General features: G+C 42.9%; 1 long non-coding RNA gene across 1 annotated transcript; it reads right to left on the minus strand.

Annotated features, from left to right (window-relative positions):
• Positions 1 to 4468: 4468 nt before the first annotated feature.
• Positions 4469 to 9148, minus strand: LOC129382033 (uncharacterized). The gene is made up of 3 exons (XR_008610113.2): positions 8609 to 9148; positions 7501 to 7577; positions 4469 to 5024 (listed from the first exon to the last, which is right to left on the minus strand). It is a non-coding gene; the product is annotated as an uncharacterized lncRNA (long non-coding RNA).
• Between the last annotated feature and the right edge of the window lie 330 nt (positions 9149 to 9478).

A 9478-nucleotide genomic window follows, 5' to 3' on the forward strand; every position in this document is an offset into this window, starting at 1 on the left:
AACACGTCATCGTCATGCTGACTCTCTAACTCCCTATAATGCAAGAACTAACATTTTTAAATATTCTTTTTTCCCACGCACTATAACCGATTGGAATAATTTACCTCAGTCGCTACTAAACAGTACTGATTCCATTGACCGTTTGAACTACTGATTTCATAGTAATAACTGAAATTGATCTTTGTGTTACATTCCTTCTCATTGCTTAAAATTGTACTGACGGTTCATTTGTACATTTACTCTTCACTTTTGTTTTGGGAATTGTTTGGTTACAAGACCGAGTGTTCTTTTTACCCATTTGGTTCTCGCAGCTGGTGGACTCCATTGCTATTGTGCACACTAATTTGGTCCTTTTGTTCTTACGTCTGCAAATGCAATTATTCTGTATTTTGTATGCCCCTCCTGCCTGGGCCTCAATGAGGCCTGCAGTATTGTATAAATAAATAAAATATTAGAGAATTGTAGTCGGCTTTGAGATTTTACGTTATGTGAAAAATACTTCATAAAAAAAAAGCACTTGTAATGTCTCAGACACAAAGTGGCCTGTTCTCTGCTTGCGTCTATGAAAGGGTTAAGATGCACACACTATTCAAAGGTCGTATTAAGAACGGAGTTGCAGGCGCTACTATGCTCCGCAAGCAGCAGGATACTAAAAGGAGAAATGAGCGGCACCGTACTGCCTTCATTTCTTCAAACCCTTCAACAAAGCTTGAACAAGAAATGCACGCGAGGGTGTCACTACAGACAGCTGCGGCAACACTGTTGCATGCCCGAGAATATAAAATGAGGTGCACGCTGCCATGAAGTTCGAATTACAGTTTCCCCCTTGCGAAACTACCGGAAAGGATATATTGCATCCATCGGTGTTGATATATTTTCTTGCATATTTTCTTGTTTTCAGCCAACATACACACCCCCGTTAAATCAAATAGATCACTGTAGATGGCTGCCACAAGCATATTACAAGAACTGTGAATTGGAAGCTGTTAGCTACCTGTGGCACGAAGTCATACAAGGGTACATGTAGTCTTTGTATGCACATTGACTTCATGTTTTACTAATTTGACTGGCTCCTATTGCACTCCGGCTGAATAGCAATAACAAATCTAAACCTTTTCTGGTACAGCCGTGCATTGTCAGAAGTGTCTCAATGCATTGCAGTGATTGAACAGGCACATATTGGCTGTACCACTTGGATTTCAGCTTGCATGCGTTGGCTGGACAAAAAATTCTACCATATTTTACCTCCAAACTTTTGCTCACAAGTGGAAAGCGCTGTTTCTGTTGTAAATAGATGTGGCTTGCACACAAGGTATGTGCATGCTAAGTGTCTTGGTAAAGAAAAGTAAAGGTGTGCTACATGAACAGAAGGTGCTGCAGCCACATAACCTGACCTTTGATCTTCATTATGCTCACAGATTGAAGGGATGGAACTAAGTGCGTGTATTTTTGATGCTTGATCTCAGCCAGTTAAATTTGCCAACATGGGGATTCAAACCACTGGTGTCCATCTGCTGTTGGGCTGAACTCTCAATTTAGTGAGACTACTAACTACTGCGTTCGTTGGTGCTGACAGATATCAAGCCCGTTGTAGCTCGGCATTACTGTATTCCGTCGACAAAATGCTAGAGAACCACTTGAGATCCTTCGATGTCAGCATCCTCATAATCAGTGGGCACCCCATAAGAAAAATAGGTCAACTTTGGATGGTATTCTTGCAAGTGTGAGAAGGCTAGGCCACAGAAACTCGCGTTTCTGATTTGTGCACTATTCAGCCACGTTAAAATGTGGGGAGCCTAGACATCTAAAAGACGAGGAGCAAGCAAATTGAATGCAGCTACCAAGCAAAAAATGTGGAAGCGTAAGCTGTTGATTTTTTACTCTAAAGGCACGTTCACACCGAAGACGGAGCGGCTAAACCGGTCAAAGCTCTTGGCCAGGCGGATAAAAGCAGGCGTTAAACGAGGCGGCAAGCCCGATCGCTCGCGGACCACTTTTTTTCCCGCCCGCCAGAGCTGTCCGCTTTGCCACAGCCAATCGGAACACCAGACGACGGTGGCGTGTGCGCGATAGGGATGGACGACCGGTGCCACGAGACGGCGACAAGTGCGCCACAAAAACGTTTGATGCTCCGCCTCGGCGGTGCGGGCAGCCAGGCAAGCCGTCCAGTATACAGGGTGTTTCAGCTAACTTGTGCTGAGGCTTTAAAAGAGAGACTGAAATAAACTAGGCCTGCAGTACACAAATGCAATCAATTCAGTAAACTACCCTTTTGAGCAACTTTAATACTTACGGCTCATTCAGAAACATCTGCTTTATTTTTATGAAGATAGCTGCTGTGGTTATTTTTTCAGGACAAAAGAAAGTGCACAAAATCGAAAAAAGTAGCATGTAACTATGCACTTTTGAGCAGTGACGAACAAATGAAAAATGCGGCATGCAGACAGGATGTAAAATATATACAGATCCGACACACTGTGAAAATTATGTAAGCAGCTTTCTTTGCTGCTTCTGTTCATTGATGGCATTTGGCAGTGATATGTTCAATGTTACCTTGCATGCACCACTTGTGTTTGTAGTACAGAGCTCACAGGCAGACGTGCGCTCCGATGCTCAAGCTGGTGTTGTGCACCATCCATATCCTGTGAGAGTAGTGGCACTGTCATTCCCTCGCACGGCGCATCGCATAGCGGATGACGTAGAGAAATCCGTTTATTGAATCCTTAGGAGAAATAGTTGCTGCCATGTCCTGTGCCCGACAGAGCAGCGCCTGCTGGCCACGCAGCATGGCCTCCCAGTGTTGCAGTGTAGGGACATTGAAGTTTTGATGCTGGACCACCACTTGCATACTGTCGTTTTGACGCCGTGGTGCTGTATTGCAGCTTTGCATCTGCACATCTTGTGTCAATTGTTGGCATGGACACACTTGCCGTGTTTATTTTTTCAGAAATAGCATAAACATGCCATACCACACCTTGAACTATCATTATAATATTTTTAGTTAGCCACCACAATTGTCACCATGTCTAGTTGTAGTGTTTTTCTTTTAAAGAGACTCTATACGAAGGATGCTTTCTGATGGCATCTTTACCTTCTCGTGCGATCATTCAGCAAGCACAAAGTGCTGCAGCTTCTGCAATGCTTTTGTCTATTCCTTCCAGGCACACTACTCTCAATGTATCATTAGCGCTGAAATAGAATACCGCCCGTTGCTCAAAGCAGCTTCAATATAGATTCCAATCGGAAGAATAGGCAGACTTGTGGCAGTATAAGACTTTCTATAGCCATAGAAGGCAAGTTAGCATAGTGGGCCATCTCAATGCTTGTAAAAGCATTCAACTGCATGTATCTCCAAATAACTAAGCTCAAGCAGACACTGTCAAAATTCGTGCTTGTCACGGTGAGTTGGTGCGGGAACTTGAAGGTGTCGCTTTTCCTTCATTTTTGTGTTTCTTATGTTTTTGCTAAGGCTCTTGCCACAGCAAAGTTGCTCTTGTGGTATTTTAGAAGGGTAATTTACTAATGACCTAGGCGATGTCATTTCCTTCATTTGGTTGCACTGTGTGCATCAGTGCAATAAATGGGTCAAACGGCTTAATACGAAACGTTGCCAGGCCATTTTGGCACGACACTTGTAGATAACATTTTGGTGGCTTGGGCGAGACTGAAAGAGAGAAATTGACACATACAAGCACAAAGACCAGGCACTGTTCCCTTGTGGCCTGCGCAACCACTAGAATAGCAGCTAGTCTTATCAATTCATACTGAGTATCACAATGTGTAACATTGCAAAAACTGTAGCTTGGTTGATGAGACGAGGCACTTACAGCTGTAGCTAAAACATGTGGTGTGATCAACATGTACAAGGTTACAATACTCTACACCCTTTTTGTATTTAAGTTTTTAACTTTGCCCACAATCTGATTACAGCTTTCCATTGTTCCTTGGAAAATCCTCCCATGCACCTGCCATGTACATTGACCCTCCTACTCGATGTGGCGTGCAAGATGGCTGCAGCAGCTGTGGAAACAGTTGAAGAGGCAAAGAAAGGTCCACCTTATAATAGGTTGTATGTAAATAAAACTGATCGAACTCAACCGATTCGGCTTCCACTTTTGTCAAGACAATTGTCAGCAAAGCAATGGAGCAATTTCAGTTGGGCGATACTAATAAATAGTGCATAGAAATTCTTGGAAGCCCCATCAGCTTTCTTGCTGTTAACAGGCTGTGTTGGTGAGGTGGTTTAGGCAGGGAATGCCAATTCATGAGGGATGGTCATGGCCACCATGTTGAATATATGTGCAGCATTAATCAGTTCTCTAGATCGAGTGCACTAATGGCACGGCAGGCCAGCACTTTGTCACATCATCCATTTTCAAACCTCGCATGCTTTCTTTGGGGCTGAGAAAATTAATGAAGCATGAAACTAAAATCGGCATGTTGCAGTTTTCAATTAACCATCACTGCATTTGTCCATTCTTGAAACAAATTTTATTGTACCAAATGCATACAGAATTAATTTGTGGAATATCCAAAGTACATTTTGCTTGTGTTGGTCAAGCAGCTGGCAGAACAAAACCACAAAGTTCCAAAGCAGAAAGGTAACACTTCTTTTGAAGTACACAACTGGCGAAACAGTGTTGCTAACACACAAGTGCAAAACTTGCTGCCGATTAAAAAAAAGGGAGCTGCTACACACCACTTCGTTCCTTGACCATTTATTCTTTCTTTTGTGGCTGATTTTTAAAAATCCTTGCTATAGCAAATGCAAGGACATCAGAAAATCAACGCACAACAGATATTGGTGCAATGGTGTAAAGTAATGAAGATATAATTTTGCATGCACATTATTTAGTCTGAAATAGAAGGATACAGCACAAACGTTACTCTTCAATCCCAATAAAAAATATGGAACACGAGGGCTATGGATAAATCTTGAGGGCCTTGGATTCTGTAATGTGCAGCTATACTTAAGTACACAAGCATTTTTGGATTCTGCCTCTACCTGGGTGCAGCTTTGTGACCTGGAATGAAAAGCCACAGCCATCGAGCTGCTGCAGTGGCGACATCACAGTAAAAGGTAATAGCGAAAAATTAAAACAATAATATGGCCATGCAACTTGCACATCAGATAGGTCACCTGAAGCTTCTATTTCAAATTTTTCTGGTGTTGCATAGGACAAAAATTTTGAAAAGTGATAGTGTACGATTTTCATACATTAACAATTATGCATATCTAGTTTTTTTTTTAACCATGCAGATATTTAGCAAAAAGTTTTGAGCACAGAGAGCCTGTCGTTCTTGCAAAGGAGTTTCTAGGTGAGGTGGACACACTTTGCTGCTAATGCGAGTTTCAGAAAATTAATTTTGAAAAATTCAGTCACTTTTTTATTAGTAACTTGGCGGCAGCTTTCTAAATGGCATATTTGGAGGCAGTCACATGTGAACGCACACCCTTTCTTTTTCGAAATCTCGAAAATTGCACTTATTTTGAAATATTCATTATCGCGCTCAATTGAGTACAATCAAAACTTGGTGCATCCTGCTCCACATCAGGCGGCAGTGCCCTGTCAAGAAGTGTGGGACAAAGCTTAAATGACAGCCTGACACGGCACACTGATGCACATGCTTGCCAGGCAAAGTGTGTCGTATCAGCTGCTACAATGACTGGCCAAGATGTTGTTTCAGACTTTCTCGAGCCTGTTGTCGGGGGTGTTTCCATCTGATGAGGTAGCGGGACCTTCTTTTCTGCGCTCCCAGCACACTCGGTTCTAATATTGCCTCGATTTAAAAGTGAAATTCAATGATGAATATCTTGAATTAGGTGCAACTTTCAAGATTTGTAAGAAATGAGAGTGCTATAAAATGTCACTGCCTCCAAATTTGTGGAGTTCCAAAATAGAGGAATTCCTCTACAAGAATGCCACATTTGCTGCGCTCATAACTTTAAAACAAGAAAATCTGTATGGTAATAAAAGACACCCTGTACATATACAGTGTGCATTGGAGCATTTCATGCAACCAATATTCAAGCACCTTCTGTCTACAAAGAATTCATAAAGCAAATTTATGCTTGGAATCAGTTACGAGCACTGGAAATGCAAACACTGTGACGAACCCTGGTCACATGCCAGGCATTGTGTGGCTGCTCTCTGCGTAGGGCCTATGAATAAAAACCACCTTCAACATTACACAGTAAGCTACCAATTGCTATGTGTAGGAAGACTTAGTTCTTCAAATGCAATTATGACCTAGACATTCTAAAGCTTTTCTGATAATGTACTTTTAGTGAACAAGTACCCCAAACTTGAACAACTCTGAAGCTATAATGCCATTATTATCTGAAAGATGCACTCACATTTTTTTAACGCAGTAAGGAAACATTCATAATCGACAATGCCACCATAGACATGAGAGTCATATAATATTGCACTGCGTGCAGCAAGGATAGCACAATCTCGCACAAAAGATTAGTCTCTCCCGCAGACTTTGAGGGCTTCTTTATTATGTCTCACTTATGATGCCGTGACATGGTACGAAACCATGACGACGTAACTTATGATCATGAGGTACTCTTGAATGAAAGCTTACACACACATGCATATTCCTGCATTGTAACTCTGGAGTGCACTTACAGTAAGGACACTGTGAAAAGAACAAAAGGCCAGCAGCAAGAACCAGGCAGCGCAGTGCTGTTTGCACCTTCTCGGCTGTTGTCGGTTTAAGTCACCTTCACTGCAGCAGAGTCGTGTTATGCGGCGAAGCATATTTAGCATCATGCAGTGAAGCATATCTGAAGTTAAAGGGGACACTGTTACGGGGCCCCTGCTGGTGCTTGTGGTTACCCGACACTATCAGCTTAAGTACTCGTACTGTGACCTCTTCATGCATTTGGACAACACCAATCGCCATGTGAAAACCTCTGTTCACTACTAATGTTGCTAAGAGCCTAAATTTTTTCCAAACTACAAATTTCACTAAGTGGCAAACTTGGCAATGCTTCTGGAACCTCTTTCTAAAGTACTTTAATACTACCAGGATGCTTCAATGTCAAACTGGATTAAAAACCTGGGATGAGATTGTGCAAGCTTCTAGCTTTCTGACTGTTTGCTTCACTTTCTACATCAGTGAGTAGGCAGTGTTCAATAGGCGCTCCCACTTCACCAAGCAGACGACCGCTGACGAAAGCATGGTGAAGGCGAATAATGAGAGCGCAAGCAAACATTCAGAATGCAAGATCTCGCCCTTGGATTTAGAGAAAGGAAGGATAATTTCAACACCAAGGAACACCAACACTGGGCAACATTCATGCACCAGCTTTGTCAGTTTTTTGATGCTCCCAGTACTTGTGCTGAAATCGTGAGAAAAGCCCAGAGAGAGTATACAATTCGAGAATCATGTACCTTACATTGTGGATGTCCTTGCACTGTGCTAACGCATGAACACCACCACGTCTCAAAATGATCGAATGAGACATATTAAAGGCACAAACACTGTTACCTTATACGTCCTTGGTATGCAGAACCCCAGCACCTCCACCACTTCTAAGGAACCGCTTTATTCTTGCCGAGCTAGAGCTATGGCGAGGAAGAAGCGACACACACTACGTACGGATGAGGAAGATGACGGAAAGTCACATTGCGCTCACAATATCGCTAGCGTGGTAGTTTCCCAAAGGAAGCGGTCACACCACTGCGTATAAAGTGTATGCACAGGGATTCTCATACGTCTTCCCTGTCCAAGGGACTGGTGGCAAGCACCACAAAGCAGCACTGGTCAGGTGCATTCCAATTAAATTCTTAAGAATTGAGAAAAGGCCGATTCAACACAAAGCAACGACCTGACACCCTTGCCAACAAACCTGTTGAACTGGCATTAAGTTTCAGATATTTGCGGCCACACATATGTAAACCAATGGGCAAGGTTCTGACTGGTGTTGTAGAAGTCGCGGGGCGCTTTTTTCGTTGCGACGATAGATCGGATTCATTTACAAGTAAGGCTCCAGCAGGGCACATGTAACCGGCAAACAGAGGCCTCCGGAGAGCATTAGATTATAATCAAGGAGGCGGCAGGGTACCCAAGGGGCAGCGGAGGGATCAAAACTGGAAGCAGGGCGGTCCCAAACTGGAAGCAGGTTATGTTGCCCCAACTCACGGACCACCCTGACTCCAGCCTTGTCCGCGAAAGCGGACAGCTGCTGATCTTAAAATGCGTCAGAAAATTCGGAAAGTACGACTTACACACAGCCTACAGACATCAAGATATACTACTAGCACGCGCAGGCCTCGGCGAGCCCCAACCCATGGACCAGTCCGCGTTCTAGCTCTGGTGTCCCCGTTACCGATTTGGTGTCCTGGAGACGCAGCCAATAATATGAAATAGTGACACGTTGTTACTAGTAAAAAACACGACTTAAGCCGCTAACGCTACGTTCGGCACTGCCGCGCCCAACAACTTCTACAACGCCTGTGAGAACTTCACCAAGCAATGGTTGTTTTTGGCAATACTAAAAACTTGTGAATTTTGTGTACCGCTCATGCTTAACTTTGTAGTGCACTGTGGCTTAGTGAAGCACTACGATTGCGTGTAGCATACGTACACATCTTACCTGATAGACGGTGAACGGGGTCTTGTACAAATATCCGCTGAAGAAGAAAAGACTACACCTTCACATGTGTTAAAACACATGCCAAACTTGAAAAAACAGACGTACAATGAACCTCCACACGTTAAAATAGCAAAAGCATCACTTAATAGTCGAAAACTATTGAAAACTTTGCAAGCGCCATGGCAAGCGCAAATCCGCCATTGCTGCTGATATTGATGTTGATCAGGCTGTCCCCTTGCGATCGAGTCGGCAAGCGCGTGGAAGCGCGTTTCTTTATTCTATGGAAGCGCAATTGGCGCAATGTAGCCAAAATAAACAAATAAAACTGTGAATCAACTCCAAATACACACACGCAAAAGAAAAATCGTCGGGATTCTCTATAACGACGTTTCCAACCCCTTGACCGATATTTCGTACAGCTCGTTGCATTAATTAAAATACCTGCAGTGCATTGTTTTCATAACGCGCAAAAAAAATTCTGCACTTAAGCTTACCCGCACAAACACGCGGCGCAAATTCGTAGAACGCCACCAGTGCAGCCCCCACCCGCCAAGAAAATATATGACTAGTCAAAATTAATAGCATATAATTATAACGTGAGCGTCGGCTCAATCAATGGAGAATTCAATTTTATTTGTTATAGAAAATCAAATGCAATGCAGTAAACAATGGATAGAATTAGGCATATAGCTTCCTGGAGTCTAAAAAAAATCTGCCATGAAACTTGACGTGGTGACACGGCAAATTGTGGGTATACGATTGAAAATAATTGCTATAGTGTGTTCATGTATGAGTAAGCTTCTCAAAAGGAGTTTCAAGTGTTTCCATGGTATGGCAAGCTTATATCTTGATTCATCAAGTTTTTTTTTA

Source organism: Dermacentor andersoni, chromosome 10, assembly GCF_023375885.2.
Source record: "Dermacentor andersoni chromosome 10, qqDerAnde1_hic_scaffold, whole genome shotgun sequence".
In the NCBI taxonomy this organism is placed as follows: Eukaryota; Metazoa; Arthropoda; class Arachnida; order Ixodida; family Ixodidae; genus Dermacentor; species Dermacentor andersoni.